The sequence below is a fragment of the Periplaneta americana genome, chromosome 3, assembly GCF_040183065.1.
Source record: "Periplaneta americana isolate PAMFEO1 chromosome 3, P.americana_PAMFEO1_priV1, whole genome shotgun sequence".
NCBI classification, from domain to species: Eukaryota; Metazoa; Arthropoda; class Insecta; order Blattodea; family Blattidae; genus Periplaneta; species Periplaneta americana.
Genome location: NC_091119.1, coordinates 134,716,902 through 134,733,809, shown reverse-complemented (window position 1 = coordinate 134,733,809; position 16,908 = coordinate 134,716,902).

Genomic DNA, 16,908 nt, shown 5'->3' with positions numbered 1-16,908 from the left:
TTCAGTTGTTCTTCGTTCTTATTTTTATTTTCCGCCACCATAAACATATGTACCATTTTATTAAGCGCACTCATTTTTTATTATTACTATTACTATTATTATTACTATTATTATTATTATTATTACTACTATTATTATTATTTATAACAATCTACTATTCTTCTTTTCTTTCGTCTAAGCTTCCACTTTTTCGTATTCAGTGATGGAATTAATTCTCATGTTATGCCTACACACGTATTCATGTTAAGTTCAAGCAATATATTAAGCGATCTTCTACTGTACTTTCGGTAAAAAATTGTCGCTCTTTTAACTAATATTAACGGAAGCACCAGCACCCGGTGTACCATTTTGTGCTTCAATTTTTCGACTGCAGAAATGAAATATTACTCTGCGATAGGCCTGGTGTGGTAGTTTTTAAGATAATGTGTGTGAAAAGAGTCTTTGAAAACAAATTGGGATTTTTAAGCCATCCTAGCTGGTTGCTGAATCATTAGGTGAAAGTCAGACCTGAGCATAAATAGCTCAATTGAGATACTGCAGACTACTCCTTAACTCCTCACTCGACATTCCTCGGCAGAGACAGTTGTGTATCGGACGGATACGAGTAGATCTGAAATCAAGCATTGCTAAGTGACGGATTGTACTGGGTGAGCAGTATAGAGCAGAACAGGTTTCACAGCCGGCCGGCTATGCGCGTGGAGGTGGGAGACTCAAGGCCGCGTGAGGCCGTGAAACCTGTTCTGCTCTGTACTGTTCACACAGTATATAAGGGAATGAATCATAGCTCTCGGCTCTCGCTGGTTGTCTAAAATCCACCACTGATGTTCAGTGCTTTACTATGTGTTCGTTTCCAAAGTGGTGAAGCGGAGAGGACATGGACGGGGATTTCTCCTTTCTTTTTTCCTCCCCCTTTATCCCCAGAGCTGGTCTAAGTCGTTAACCTGTGATAGTCAAGTAATATTTTGGAGTACATGGAGGAGAGTAGGTTGAAGTTGGGTTAGTAACAAAGTACATCGCATTTTACAAATGTGTCTAGTGACTTCATGTGCTGTAGAGCGCTCTAACCACTGAGATACGTCGAAGTTCAATCCACAGCACGGGATCGAATAATGTCTAATCTGTTTAGCAGTAAGTCCAGTTATTATTCCAAAGGTTGTAATTTAAATTTATGTTTGCAATAATAGCAATAACGCAACTTGAAGTGCCAATTTATTGTTTGATACTTTCATGCAGAATTGAATTGAACTAACGGCAATACATTAATTTATTTCTATAATGATTATAATGACGATAATGATCTCTAGTCTGTTTGGCATCATGTCTAGTTATTATTTCTGAGGTTGCAATTTTATGTTTGCAATAATAGCAATGAAATAATTTGAAGTGCCAATTTATTGTCTGATACTTACATGTAGAATTGAAAAGAACTAACTGCAATACATTTATTTATTTCTGTAATGATTCTAATGATGATAATGATCTCTAATCTGTTTAGAATCATGTCCAGTTATTATTTCAGAGGTTGCAACTTTATGTTTCCAATAATAGCAATGAATTAATTTGTAGTGCCAATTTATTGTCTGATACTTTCATGTAGAATTTAAAGGAACTAACTGCAATACGTTCGTTTATTTCTGAAATGATTCTAATGATGGATATGATCTTTAATCTGTTTAGAATTATGTCAAGTTATTATTTCAGAGGTTGTAATTTTATGTTTGTAATAATAGCAATGAAGTAATTTAAAGTGCCAATTTATTGTCTGATACTTTCATGTAGAATTGAAATTGATAAATTAATTTATCTTTGTAATGATTTTAATAACGATAATGATCTCTAACCTGTTTAACATCATGTCCACTTATTATTTCAGAACTTGTGATTTTATGTTTGCAATGATAGCAATAAAATAATCTGAAATGCGAATTTATTGTCTGATACTTTCATGTAGAATTGAAAGGAATTAATAACAATACATTAATTTATTTCTGTAATGATTATAATGACGATAATGATGTATAATGTCTTCAGCATTATCTCCAGTTATTATTTCAGAGGTTTTAATTTAAATTTATGTTTGCAACAATAGCAACAAAGTAATCTGAAGTGCCTATTTATTATCTGATACTTTCATGTAGAATTGAAGGGAACTAAATACAATACAATTCATTTATTTCTATTTACTGTAACGACGATAATGATGTCTAATCTGTTTAGCATTATGTCCACTTATTATTTTGGAGGTTGTAATTTAAATATACGAGGAAGAGTCAAAAAGTAACCGTAATAATTGTTTTATTAATTGAGTATGTGCAATAAGACTACTTTTCAACATAGTATAACAGGAACACTTGCATTGAACGTAGTGGGGACTGTGTTGAAAAGTGATGAAGTGTTTGTAGTCTTATTGTACATATTCAATTAATAAAACAATTATTAAGGTTACTTTTTGGCTCTCCCTCGTATGTTTGCAATAATAGCTATAAAGTAATTTGAAGTGCCAATTTGTCTGGTAGTCTCATGTAGAATATTGAAAGGAACTAACTACAGTAGGCCTAAATTAATTTATTTCTCTAACTGCAATAGAATAGAGAATTATACTCCCTCCGTTCCAAAATATGTTACAGTAACAAAGAAAACAAGTTTGACTATTGCACATGCGTGCACGAAATGTTTCGCGGTGTGGTATTCTGTTTGTATGTATTTATTTACACTGCAAGTGGGCAAGCACCCGGTGGCAGTGGTATATACGATATTAACAATACACAATAAAATGATAAGCAATGCACAATAAAATATACAATACACAATACAATTTACAACACATATACAATTTTATACACAATACAATGAGAATACACAATACAATTTAATACAATAATAATAAAACATAAAATAAAATACCTAATTTTACAATACAACCTACATAATTATGTATAGGTCCTACATAAGTTTCAATAGTCTTTCTACTCTCATCTCATTCCCTGTAGTGGCAATATGACGCATTTCACTGACACTTCAGCACACATTTCACGGACACTCTGTAACACATTTCACTGACACTATAGAACACATTTCATTGACGCTATAAATTATCACTGATCGGAACTGTTCACTGCACTGTAAAGCCATAACTTCACTGACTCACCTCGCTTCACTGATACAACAGTTCAAATAAGTCAAATAATTACATTCTTATGCATACTTATAAACAGAACTACATTTAAACTAAACATTTGTAGTCTAAGGCCCTCTTACACGCTATTTTTAAATAATTTACAATTCAAACCAAGGAAGTAAACTCGTCAGGCTAGATAAATACATGTCACCTTAAAAAATTAAATGTTGAATGTCACCTTAATTTTAATTTTCACTTTATACACAAGTTTTTAAATTATTCTTGAATCTCCTTAAGGAAGGACAGCCCTCAAAGACCGCTGCAGGTAGGTCATTCCAATCATTTATAGTTCTATTTAAAAATGAGAATTTACCTACATCCGTTTTCTGTTTCCTACATTTGATTTTAAATTCATAATCGTTCCTACCATAGTACGTTGGCTTTTCTAACCGAGCCGTTATGTCTACCCATGCTTTCTAACCTAGATGTGCTCTATACAATGATGTTATTCTAGTTTTCCTACGTCTGTTTTCCAAAGTTTCCCATTTAAGTTCTTTTATCGTATCGTTTCCATCTTCTCTTTTACCTTTAACAAATTTAGCTGCCCTATACTGGATTCTTTCTAAGGAATTTATCTGATATATTCTATAGGGATCCCAACACGTAGTTCCGTATTCCATTAACGGTCGCACTAACGTTAGATATGCTATTTCCCTCGATTTGGGGCTAGCCTTTCTCAAGATTCTCATAATAAAGTTTAGTAGTGAAAGGACTATCAGACAGTGAAGTTGTGAATGTTTCTAATCTTCTGTAGTGCATAAAACTATAATATTTAAATAGTTCATTGTGGACTGAAATCAAATGGGCACCGGCTGTGGTGTTTCTGTTGTAGAAAATATAACACCAACCCAGTCAATTTTGCATAGAAAATCTAAGGCACAACAGTCGTATAAAAACGAATTGTAATTTATTGTAGTTTTTATGTTAATTCGCCTCTCTCAAAACAATGTTTGTTTTTTTCTTTTATTAATTTGACATCACACAGAATGAAATTTACTTTATTTATTAGTTTTTCTTATGTTAATGAGACAAACAAATAACTATCTAGAGGATGTATTAAAGTTACATTATATTACTGAGAACTTTAACAAATGTATATCATATTTTGGAAAGGCATAAATGACATCTTCCTATGCCATATTTTGGAACGGAATAAATGACATCTTCCTATACCATATTTTGAACAGAGGGAGTCATTTCTTCTTCTTCTTCTTCCTCACAAGGTTTAGGCCTTTAGACTTGTTTCGAACCTAACTAAACTGGTCGCTCCATCTCCTCATTTGTCGATCAACACTTCTTCTTCCTAAGGGTTTATAAAGTAGAGCTTTCCGTGGATACCTTGAAAGGGGCATTCGTAGGACATGTTCTTTCCAGCGTTTTTGATACCTCTGTATTTCTTCAATAATGTTTTCTTCCACCAATTACTCTCTTATTACAGTATTTTTAATCCTCTCTCTTCTCGTAATTCCCAACAATGGTCGTAGAAACCTCATTTGGGCTGCTTCCAATCATGACCTTTCTCTGGTTCTTAGTGTCCACGTTTCACAAGAGTACATCAACGCTGGTTTTGATATAATATTGTGGAGTCTTTGTTTTATTTCCGTCCTCATGTTTTTAGTAAAATGACGTTTTATACTTCCATTTAATCTATTATATGTTTCAATATTCTCTTCAACATCTGCCTTGGTATTCAAAATCGATATTAATATTCAATTTTTAACATCAACGACCCATTCTTTATCAGTATGAAAAATAAAATAAATGTAAACATTAAAAATTTAACTTTCCGACACATTTTTTCAATTTACCGAAAATCACACAAAGTGTAGTTAGTTTCTTTCACGACTCGCCAATTCATTTGTCTTTCATTGATGAGCGTTATTTGACATTTGTGTGGCGGCCACGTGTGTTGCAGGACCCGTGCTCACGAGTCGCGTCTCGCGTGAGCCCTCTGCCCAATTAATGAGTAATGAAGGCAAAGCGACGCCCGCTGATGCAGGAGCTCGACGTTCATGGTATAAATTTCGCGACCGTGACCATCGATAGCATCAGTACGGGAACAAGGTCAGAGTTCGTATCCCTGATCGATACATCGGCCTGGCGTGAACTCGATACCAGTCAACCCATCAAGACACGCGCGCCGATACCTGTAGGACTCTCCGAACAACAACGGTTTAAGTCGCACGCCTTAAGGAACTATGAGAAATGAGTGTGTACACGCTAGTGAGGTGGACAAGAGGCAGGAAGGTAAAACTCTCATTAAAAGAAAAATGTTACTCAATCATATGACTTATTTTAATATTAATTATACAGTCATAAATTTACATTTTATTTATTAAAACTGTTAACGTTTTCGACATGCAATATGGCATCTTCAGACATTGATTGGAGATATCTTATGAAACAAATTATTGCAATAAGATTGTGAAGACAATGCATATCAAAGTGCAGTTAATGGATATAAAAATTAAAAATATTAAAATAGTGAAACATTTAAGAATACCAATTACTCACTTACTTACTTACTGGCTTTTAAGGAACCCGGAGGTTCATTGCCGCTCTCACATAAGCCCGCCATTGGTCCCTATCCTGAGCAAGATTAATCCATTCTCTATCATCATATCCCACCTCCCTCAAATCCATTTTAATATTATCCTCCCATCTATGTCTCGGCCTCCCTAAAGGTCTTTTTCCCTCCTGTCTCCCAACTAACACTCTACATGCATTTCTGGATTCGCCCATAAGTGCTACATGCCCTGCCTATCTCAAACGTCTGGATTTAATCTTCCTAATTACGTCAGGTAAAGAATACAATGCGTGCAGTTCTGCATTGTGTAACTTTCTCCATTCTCCTGTAACTTCATCCCTCTTAGCCCCAAATATTTTCATAAGCACCTTATTCTCACACACCCTTAATCTCTGTTCCTCTCTCAGAGTGAGAGTCAAAGTTTCACAACCATAAAGAACAACCGGTAATATATCTGTTTTATAAATTCTAACTTTCAGATATTTTGACTGGATGATAAAAGCTTCTCAACCGAATAATAACAGGCATTTCCCATATTTATTCTGTGTTTAATTTCCTCCCGAGTGTCATTGATATTTGTTACTGTTGCTCCAAGATATTTGAACTTCTCCACCTCTTCAAAAGAAAAATTTCCAATTTTTATATTTCCATTTCGTACAATATTCTGGTCACGAGACATAATCATATACTTTGTCTTTTCGAGATTTACTTCCAAACCTATCTTTAAGAGTACCAATAACAATGAAAAAATTTTAACTATGCATATTTAAAAGTCATATTGAGGTTAATATTTCAGATAAGTTGAAATAATACATTATGCAACGAGCCTATAATGATAGTAATTAAGAAGCGAGTATGGATGTTTATGAAACGAGCGCAAGCGAGTTTCATAATTTTCATACGAGCTTCTTAATTACCATTATAGGCGAGTTTCATACGACTTCTTATACTCGACCATATTTCTAACTTGAAATTATTCAGATGTATACATTTTATTTTTATCTGACAAGATCGGAAGTAACCTTGTTCTAGATCGTGAATTGTGAGATGTGCGCAGACGCGAAAGTATTGATTGACCTTGATGTAATCCCGTTAAACTTCATATAACCTTGATTATTGAATTCGACATTTAAAAACGAGATGACAAATTGAATTTATTTTAATATTATTTACAATTAACGCTAATTATTACAGTAACAGAGCATAACCTTCTGCGACAGTATTGGATTTCCAGCCTCCGTGACTTTTCGCTAATTCTCTTTCGATTGCATATCCGAGAATAATCGATACTTGCGGTTTTATAACGGTACAAAGCTGACTTGTCATTGGCTGAACACCTGCACTTTAATGAGAGGTGTACTTTAATGACATGCATAAAAGGACTGCTACCAGGTGTATAATTACTACATTTCGGCATGGTCGAGCATAAATAATAATAAGGACTTGTTTTTAATTTCACTCGCCTCATCGTTTCGAGTGACTAATAAACTTAAAGAACACCAATATTTGTAATCTTCGTTTGAACACAGCCTCACTAATGGCTTTGAAATTTTACATTTTTATTATCAACATACATATTTTTTATTTGAAACTTATTTTAAAACATCAAGAGATGCAAATAGTGTGTTTATCACTTTGAATGATTTTAGCTTGAAATTATATTAAATGTTTTATTATATAGAAATGCTTTGGAAACAAATTTTATGTATTGTTGGTTTTACACAATTTTCTTAATAATGCATGTATATTTATATATTTTTGTACTTCATTTATGTTCAATTGGTCTATTTTGTATCTCCACCTAATAATGATTTTTTAAAAATCGAAAATATCTGTGGTTAAAATGATGTGAAACTTAAAAATAGAAATAGTTTTCTGTATTAAGCGATAAGGTGCTGACTGAAATTAAAAACAATTCCTTATTATATGCATATTTAATGAAATAACAATGTCAAATTACGTTAAATTATATCGATCCTCCCAAGTATTAACATTGTAACTCAATTTTTTATTGTTTTGAGTTATCCTAGTTAATGTGGTCTTGAATTGTTTCTTTTTCTTCCAGTACTATCATTGTAACTCTAAACCTCCCCAATTGTATGTAAAATCTTATGGTTACTCTACATATCTGTATACACTAATTTACACGATCATTTTAAAACTTCATTTTCATCTCCTGAAAAATGTAAGAAAGTGAGTTACAGTTGTAAGGGTCGATATGTACATGAATATCACTTGTCAAATGGGTATATCACAAGTAACTATCATATGGAAAGGCTTTTTGAACAAATATGCAGCGATTTTTATTGTTAGAAAATACATGTGTAGTTATAACCTAGTATTTAAATATTTAGGGTGCTATGCATAGACATTTGGCTAGCCCGCGCTACGAGCATGCTAAACTAATCCCAGCTATGGAGTGATTACTTGTATAGGATTCATATCATATCATATCGTTAACACTGGTTTATGAATACGAAAAATTTTAGTTCGCTGATCATCCACCGGAAGCCCGCTCTAAGAATGTCTATGAATATGGTCCATAGAGTTATAAAATATACATATATTTACAAATAGTAAAGTAGTATTCATGTACATATAGGCCAATATTAACGTAATTTTACATTGTTATTTGATTAAATATGCATAGTTAAACAATTTTGATTGTAATTATTACGCTTAAATGTTTCACTATTTAAATATCTCTAACATTTTAGTTAAAACTTCATCTTACCTCGAATGTCTCTTGGAATGCAATTTGTTTCAATACGTCTTGGCAAACTTTCTGAATCATTAATTAAAGTTACATCTACATTATTAGAAGGGAGGATGCTTAAACGACAGATGAGTAAATTAATTAACGTGATCTTTTAAGCAAACGAGTTATTGTGTGTGCCCAGGAACGAATTCCTTGGGTGGAAGACGATCACGATTTGGGTGTATTTGATGCGAGTCTATGAATACTTGGAGCGTGAATATTTAAATATAAAAGGGAAGAATAACTGTAGGATAAGTATCACCTTCCACTTAAATAATCAATAAATCATGGCACTCATAATTATTGAATTAATGAGGGACAAACAAGTCAATTCTTTAGGTAAATTATTCATTAATTTACTTACAATGAAAGGGCGCCCGAGGGCCAGTGGCTACATTAACAAAACAGAATGATAATTATCATCTTCTGAATGGAATAATTACTAGCGCAGATTATGTGTTATTAAACCTAATGTAGGCACAGAGGGATTGTACGAGTTGGATGGTGACTGCAAGACAGTTTGAACAGATGACTGTATTTCCTCGTTAACACAATAAAGCGACGAAAGACAGTGTGCAATTTTCCCAGTCTAGATGGACAAAAATCAAATTTCGACTTGTTTAGTTACATTGGACACATTTTTATCTACCCTTAACAATTTTCCCAGTCTAGATGGACAAAAATCAAATTTCGACTTGTTTAGTTACATTGGACACATTTTTATCTACCCTTAACAATTTTCCCAGTCTAGATGGACAAAAATCAAATTTCGACTTGTTTAGTTACATTGGACACATTTTTATCTACCCTTAACAAACGCACAGTGAATCAGAACGCAAATCACTAGCTGAACAAAATTAATAACTCCTCTGCATTCCAACGGATTGTTACGAAACTTTGTACATGCCTTACATTTTTTGTGTACAAGCTCAGATTACGTTTGCACAAACAAACAAAATTAATAACTTATCTCCTATCTAACATATGTTTTATGGAACTTTATACAGAAATTATAGACGGCATATATTTTTTGTCTACAAAGTCTAATTAAGTTTTATAATAGGAACTGCCCCTATATAGTGGTGCATTTAGACAAAATTAATAACTTCTCTCTTTATAATATATTTTTATGAAACGTTGTACAACAATTAGACCTACAGGTAGTATACAGATGTAATCAGAGTTTGTAGGTATACACAAACAAATATATGCTATCTGTAACTCGTGTACGAAGTTTCATAAAAATCTGTTATGTAGGAGAGAAGTTAATTTTGTGTAAATGCACCCCCTGTAAACGGTACTTCCTCTTATGTAATCGTAAACATAGTTTGTACACAAAACATATATTCTACCTTTAACTTCCGTACAGTGTTTCATACAGATCTATTAGCTAGGACAGAAGTTATTATTTTAGTCTAAAACCACCACCTATAAAGAGGTAGTTCCTCGTAAACAAACGTAGTCAGAGTTTGTACACAAAAAAATATGTGCTATTTATAAGGTCTATACAAAGTTTCATAACAATCTGTTGGAATGCATAGAAGTTATTAATTATGTCCAGCTATATTTACGTTATTGCACACTGTCCGAAAGTGAGAGAGAGAGAGAGATCAAGGGTCACTTCAGTTAAAATCTTAACTAAAAACAACCGAATTCGGTATCCGAACAGGTTTTGGAACATTTTGTGAACAAAATTGCTAAAGAGCAGATTAATTCCAAAGCAATAGAGCTTCCACTACCACCCTCACTTTACCATATCTCCGTAACTGTCATATCTTCTATAAATCACCCACGTCTTAATAAAATGGCTATTCTTACTATTTCTTTATGACATTTATAAAAGCTCCTTTAGTAAGAAATGTTTGTACAGGTGAGAGAGAGCTTGTTCACGCATAAATGAGACCGCATCATATTTGCAAAGCTTTAATTTACTCGCTTTGAACAACCCAAGTTCATCAAAATCTGTTTTTTCTTCACGTCCATTAATGTTTTTCCTTGATGATCGAAAACAAGAGATTCATTCACTTTTATTAAGAAAAGTTCTATACTCTGATCCAATATTTCTACCCGTCAGTTGTAAATTGACCGGTGTTGATTCCACGAACTAGCACATTACGCCATACCCCTCAATGAATGCTTTGATTCCTTCAATATCACGCGCTCCGTAATCGCCTACGATGTCTTGTATACAACGACAGTGGCGACATCAATGCTCAGGAGTCATGTAACATTGAATGCGTAGCAGTTTCATTCAAGGTTCGATTCCATAATCAAACCGGTGCGCTCCAGATTATTACAATTTTGGTAGCAGACAAGCATTTGGCTCTACAAGCATGAGTTTGGAAGTAAGATATAGATTTAATATAAAATACCTCGAGTTTATTTGTGCAATATAACATATTTACGACCTCACATTTTAATTATCAATACACACATACTGTCGGTGACTCAGGAGAAGACGAGAGCGGACTGAGGAGGTAGGGATGTGAACAGATAACGTCCGACAGCACGTGCAATATTTGTACTGCAGTAAGCGGAAACATTAGATCTCCTTCTGTTCAACTTAGCTTTAATTTCCATACGCATTATTACTCATGTTTCCTGTACGAATAATAACCTGGCTACTGGGATGCTTATCTGAGCGATGTTTATAATAATCAGCAGCGATAGTCAAGAAGGTCACATTCTTTCCGCTCGTCTTCTCCTGAGTAACGGACAGTAAACACGGCTATATAAACAATAGGAAAAGTTTAAGGAAGACAAAAACAGGCTTCGGATTACTTAGAAAGTTTGGTTTCACTGACAAAAGGAAAGAGCGGAAAAAAATAAGCAAATTCTCCTGAGTCCTGAAACATTTGTCGTTTTATTTTTAAAATCCAATAGAATTCTACACTTATAGTATAGTATACTATACTTTCAAGAATCAGGAGGATAATATCTCATAATCAGTAGACACGTCCTCCGAGTGTCATAAATAGAGACGAGAATTCCATGCAAATGCATGTGTTTATAGGAACATAGGACATAGCTTTAACTTAGTACTTATCCATTTCATTGCTTTCCTGTTCCAAATATATATATATACTTTTTCCGTGCATATTTGTATGTTTTGGCCTTTTCGGGCATAAAAACATGTATAATGCATATTTAAGCAATTTTTAGCGTAATAATGCATATAATATACATTATATTCAGTTTATATGCATATTTTAATGGTTTTGAGTGGACACTCCAGTTTCTCGATTTTTATGACTCTCATTTTACCTTCAGGAATCAGGATTGAAAAAGGAAAAGAAAAAAAAACTAAGTAACAGAAAACGGTTCTTTCAAGTTTGCACCCATAACTTCTTGCGATGTAGAGGGTCATTCTTTCCTTACAAAATCATATTGACTGACAAGTGCAGAATCTCACAGAAACCAATTTAGAAATTCTGTTAGTTGTTGACTGTGCAAAAAATAATAAAAATAAAATAATAATAATAATAATAATAATAATAATAATAATAATAATAATAATAAAATGAAGTGAAATAAGAAATTTGGAACAAAAATGAAACTGCATGTTTTAATGTATTTTTCGCCTGATCGTGCATGTTTCATAGTTTGACAGTGCATGAATGCATGCATATTTTGGGATTTTATAGTGCATGAAATTCTCGTCTCTGGTCATAAACCACGTGCAAGCAGTATTGAGGCAGTAGAGTTTTGCGTACCATACCTGTTTCTTTTTCAATAGAAATTGGGAAAGGATCGCGTTTCACTTAGACGTATGGCAATTTGTCTTGCTTACCGACTCACTGTGATAGTGAAGGATCTAGTTCCATCGAAGTAATTAAAAAAGTAAAAAAATTATTATTACACAAAGCACATTCTACTTTACTTGTAGGCCTACATTAACATAGTATTAAATGTTTCAGAGACATCTTACAGGGTAGACGCTGCAATCACTGTGAAAACCAAAAGTCTTATCATATAAGTTAAATTGGTTGTTTCAATTAACAATTAAATTTGACAGTCATATGGTACAATACATGTTGAGATTAGTTCCATTGAATTTCTTTTCGTGCTTTAATTAGAGGTGTACTCAAAATAAGTAACGATGTATTTGTGGAGTACCATATTATACACTGGCTTTGTGTTCATAGTTATTGCATGAGGAATTGCAGTGTTTTTGAACTGCGATAGGAGTGACGATTACGTAGCAGAAAACACATAAATCCAGGCACTTTTTACGTCTGGCCTCTCTACTTTTAAATACTGAGAAGTCAGACCAGTTTGCGTTATATTAGCTTTTAGCATGGGAAGCTGAGAACTGAACCGGAATACTTTAAACAGTCGTGGCAAACACATCCCGAAGCTTTAGTGGTTTCCACCGCCACAGCGGACAGAAGCGATTGTATTCTCTCTCGGAAAGAAAGAGGTTTGTAAACAAAACGATAAGGCGTACTCCACGGTGTTATCTTTTTGTTGTCATAGAAGTTTCTGAAATCTCGTAAAGAAAGAAAAGAATGCCGTGTTACTAATCTAGAGAACTCATCTCCGCAAGTGTAAAACGTAACATTGAGAATTTGTACGCATTCATGCAACAGCAAGTTGCTTTTATGCGTAGATTTCATTGCATGATATTAGCCATTTAATTTCTGAAAATTTTGGAGTAGATGTATCCGAATAGCATCACAGGCTCCATTGACACGTTGTTAAAGTGTCTGCACATTAGGAACTGGCTCAGCATACACGACGCTTTTCAGGATGACCTCACAGGTAAAAATCAAATGAAGTTAAGTCCGGTGACAGGAAGGGTCATAGATCAAGATCTCGTCCGATCCGTCTGTCGGGGAAAATGCTGAGATGCTAACGAACGTCAACACGAAAGGCGGGAGGAGCTAGATAATTCATCAACCACATTAATTGTCGTAGTGCAAATGACACATTTTCCAAGACGAGAGTCTCAGTGAACTGCAGGAATCGCAGATATGCTACGTGCCATTGAGGAAGAACTGGTCTAAGTAAATAGTCACCAATAAATCCATGCCCATGAATCCGACGATTGCTCTTACGAAGAAGTAACGTCATGAAGAAGAGTGTTGCCATCTATCATGCAGTCGACCTGGTTAGCGAGTTGGTATAGCGCTGGCCTTCTATGCCCAAGGTTGCGGGTTCGATCCCGGACCAGATCGATAACATTTAAGTGTGCTTAAATGCGACAGGCTCATGTCAGTTGATTTGTCCTGCGGCACGTCCGGCGACGCTGATATAACCTCTGCAGTTGCGAGCGTCGTTAAATAAAACATAACATTTTCTATCATGGAACACAAGCATTTTCGGACATGTTCAGATTAACTTTTTTGTTCATTTTACTGTTAAGAATCACTTCCTGAAACTTGTCCCTAAGAGTACATATTCACTCTGTAATGTGTGTGTGTGTATATACAATTCTAAATTTCCGTTTAGTACACGTGTTGAGGGAGTTACTGGAAAGCTATAATATAATTGCTTTGAAACACCGGGTTACTATGGTCCGTCCCAGGAATCTGTAGAGTATAAAAACGAAACAAGACCTCTGTCCAAGTGGTATGTGGGAGGGCTAGGACCAATGAGTTCTCTTGGGGAGGTATTGCTTGAACGAAGCGACCAAAAGCTTACAGAAGGGGATAATTTCTATTTGAACTCTACTCTACCTTCTACCACGAGCATCTTACCCCTTAGCAGACTCGAGCTGATGCTGCCCGCAATACAATCCCGCACAGATATAGTCCTCCCTCATATGCGCGATGTTACTCCACAGATTCCTGGGACGGACCACAATAACAAACGTAGAGCTTGAGACACATTTTCCTGTCTATTCAAATGAATTTACTGATAGTCGAAGAAAGCATTGCGTAAATATATTGAGAACTTAATTTATATACATGAAAGTTAGCCTGTAGTTAAGCCATTGAAATGAAAGTTCTTTTAATTCAATAATATTACTATTTGAAAATTATTGTATCATTGTATTTATGTCCAAATTTGCACGTGAATTTTATGCCATAGCGATTTAAATGCCATTCAGTGAAATTAAACTGTACCTTTACTTCACGAAATATCCGCTACTTTGCACATTTTGTTGCACAAATAGAAGATATACTTAGTTTTAAAAATACAGACTCTATTCACAGTATTTTACGAAAGTTAAGTCAGGCGATCTTCATTAACGAAAATATTTCGTACATTTTCCTAATCTTCTTTTCCTTCTGTACAAACAATCTTAATTCAATGATTCTTGTAACAAAGAACAATCATTCAAAGTTGTTCGCTTTTACTTATTAAGTTTGTCTCTAAAGTGTGCACCTCCTAGTTCCTATAGAGTTTCATTATCTCTGTTATTACACAATTGTTTAGGGATATTTCACTGAGATATTTCATCTCTGCTGTTATCTCAGATTCTCTAGAAGACTCGTGTTTGCAACCCCACCACTGGACTGTTTTGTGTTTTCATGAATAATGCCACACAATATTAGTTGAAGTTTGTCTAATTTATTATTTATATCGTCATTTTTCCATGATTAAAATTACATCTTAAGCTTTGGAACTGGGAAACCTTCTCTAAAATATTGTATTGTGATACGATTTTTGACATGACTATGTCTTTATTGAAGGTACGAAAAGGAAAAGTCACGTTTTGTGAGTAAACTGCGATGACGTCGTAAGTTGCTTAATAACTAAATACTGTACAAATTATTCGTATACAGTTCTGGCACTAATTTATGTATTTGTTTATTTATTTGTTTACTTATTTACTAACTTATGCACTCGTCCGTTTGTCCGTCCGTCCCGTCCCGTCCCGTCCCGTCCCGTCCCGTCCCGTCCCGTCCCGTCCCGTCCCGTCCCGTCCCGTCCCGTCCCATTCATTCATTCATTCATTTATTGGAAGAAAATTAAAGAAGATAAACTTGCGAATTCGAAATGAGATGTGGAAAAAGTGGACAGCTTCAAGTATAATATTAGTAACATGAGCTGCTTCCATGAAGTTAAAAGGAGGATAGCAATGACAAGGGAATAGAAAAAGGAGCATTTTTGCGAACCTCTGGATAAATAACTAAGAAAGAGACCAGTGAAGTGCTTTGTGTGGAGTGTGGCATTGTATGAGGCAGAAACATGGACATTACGAAGAAGTGAAGAGAAACAACTAGAAGTACTTGAAGCACTGAGTGGGTAAAAAAATAATAATTCTGAAAGTGATCAGGAAGGGAAAAATAAATTGGCTGGACCATTAGCTAAGAAGAAACTACCTACTGAAGGATATACTGAAAGGAATGATGAACGGTAGGAACATTCGGTGCAGAAGAAGATATCAGATTGTAGAAAACATTAAGATACATTAATCATATGCAGAGAGTAACAGGAAAGCGGAAAATAGGAAAGATTGGAGCAAGCAGGGCTTCCAGTGAAAGACCTGCCTTTGAACAGAACACTATGAAAGAATATAATACTTACAAATGGCTTTTAAGGAACCCGGAGGTTCATTGCCGCCCTCACATAAGCCCGCCATCGGTCCCTATCCTGAGAAAGATTAATCTAGTTTCTACCATCATATCCTACCTCCCTCAAATCCATTATAATATTATCCTCCCACCTATGTCTCTGCCTCCCCATATGTCTTTTTCCCTCCGGCCTCCCAACTAACAGTCTATATGCATTTCTGGATTCGCCTATACGTGCTACATGAATATTATACAATACAATTATAACATATCAATAAATTGTCTACAATAAGTTACGCTTATTATACAGTGTGATCGAGAAGTCTCTCCGCAGTGCTTGTGTAGCCGAAAATCCGCTAGATAGAGAATTCAAGTGTATTGGTGGAGCATTCAAGTGGCAGCACTGGCCGCTAAGCATATGATGGACTGGAGAGGTGAGGTTGTCAAACCGGAATGAATGGGAGATTGCCAACTTTTTACAGGGTTGTATTCTAAGGTTACTATAACTAATAGAGCTGCGGAGGGACTTTCCGACCGCACTATATAAGTATCATTTAATTCTCATAATCCTGTAATTAAAATAAAAGCGTAATATAAAACTAATAAAACAATAGCTCTAAATAATAAATAGTCAACTCTTTCAATAAAATTAAAAAATCCCCTGCCACTTCTTATCTTTCTGAATATTTGCCCTTATATGCCATAAACTCTCTTTATGAACATGAGAAAGATGTACAGTAGTTGCAAAAAAACCGGACGACCCATGTAGCTGATTTCAGAGCCTTGTTCATTCCAGAGCACAATAGATGGTAACTAAGACCTACGTGGTTCAAATCCTGCCTGGGAAGGAAACTCTTTTTTGTTCTTTATTCAAATTTATTCCCAATACTTTTCGATTGCTGGTAAAATTCATGTTCTGGGAATAATAAGTTAATTAAGTAGTAAAATATCGCTGCAAACGAAAAGTATTGGGAATAAATTT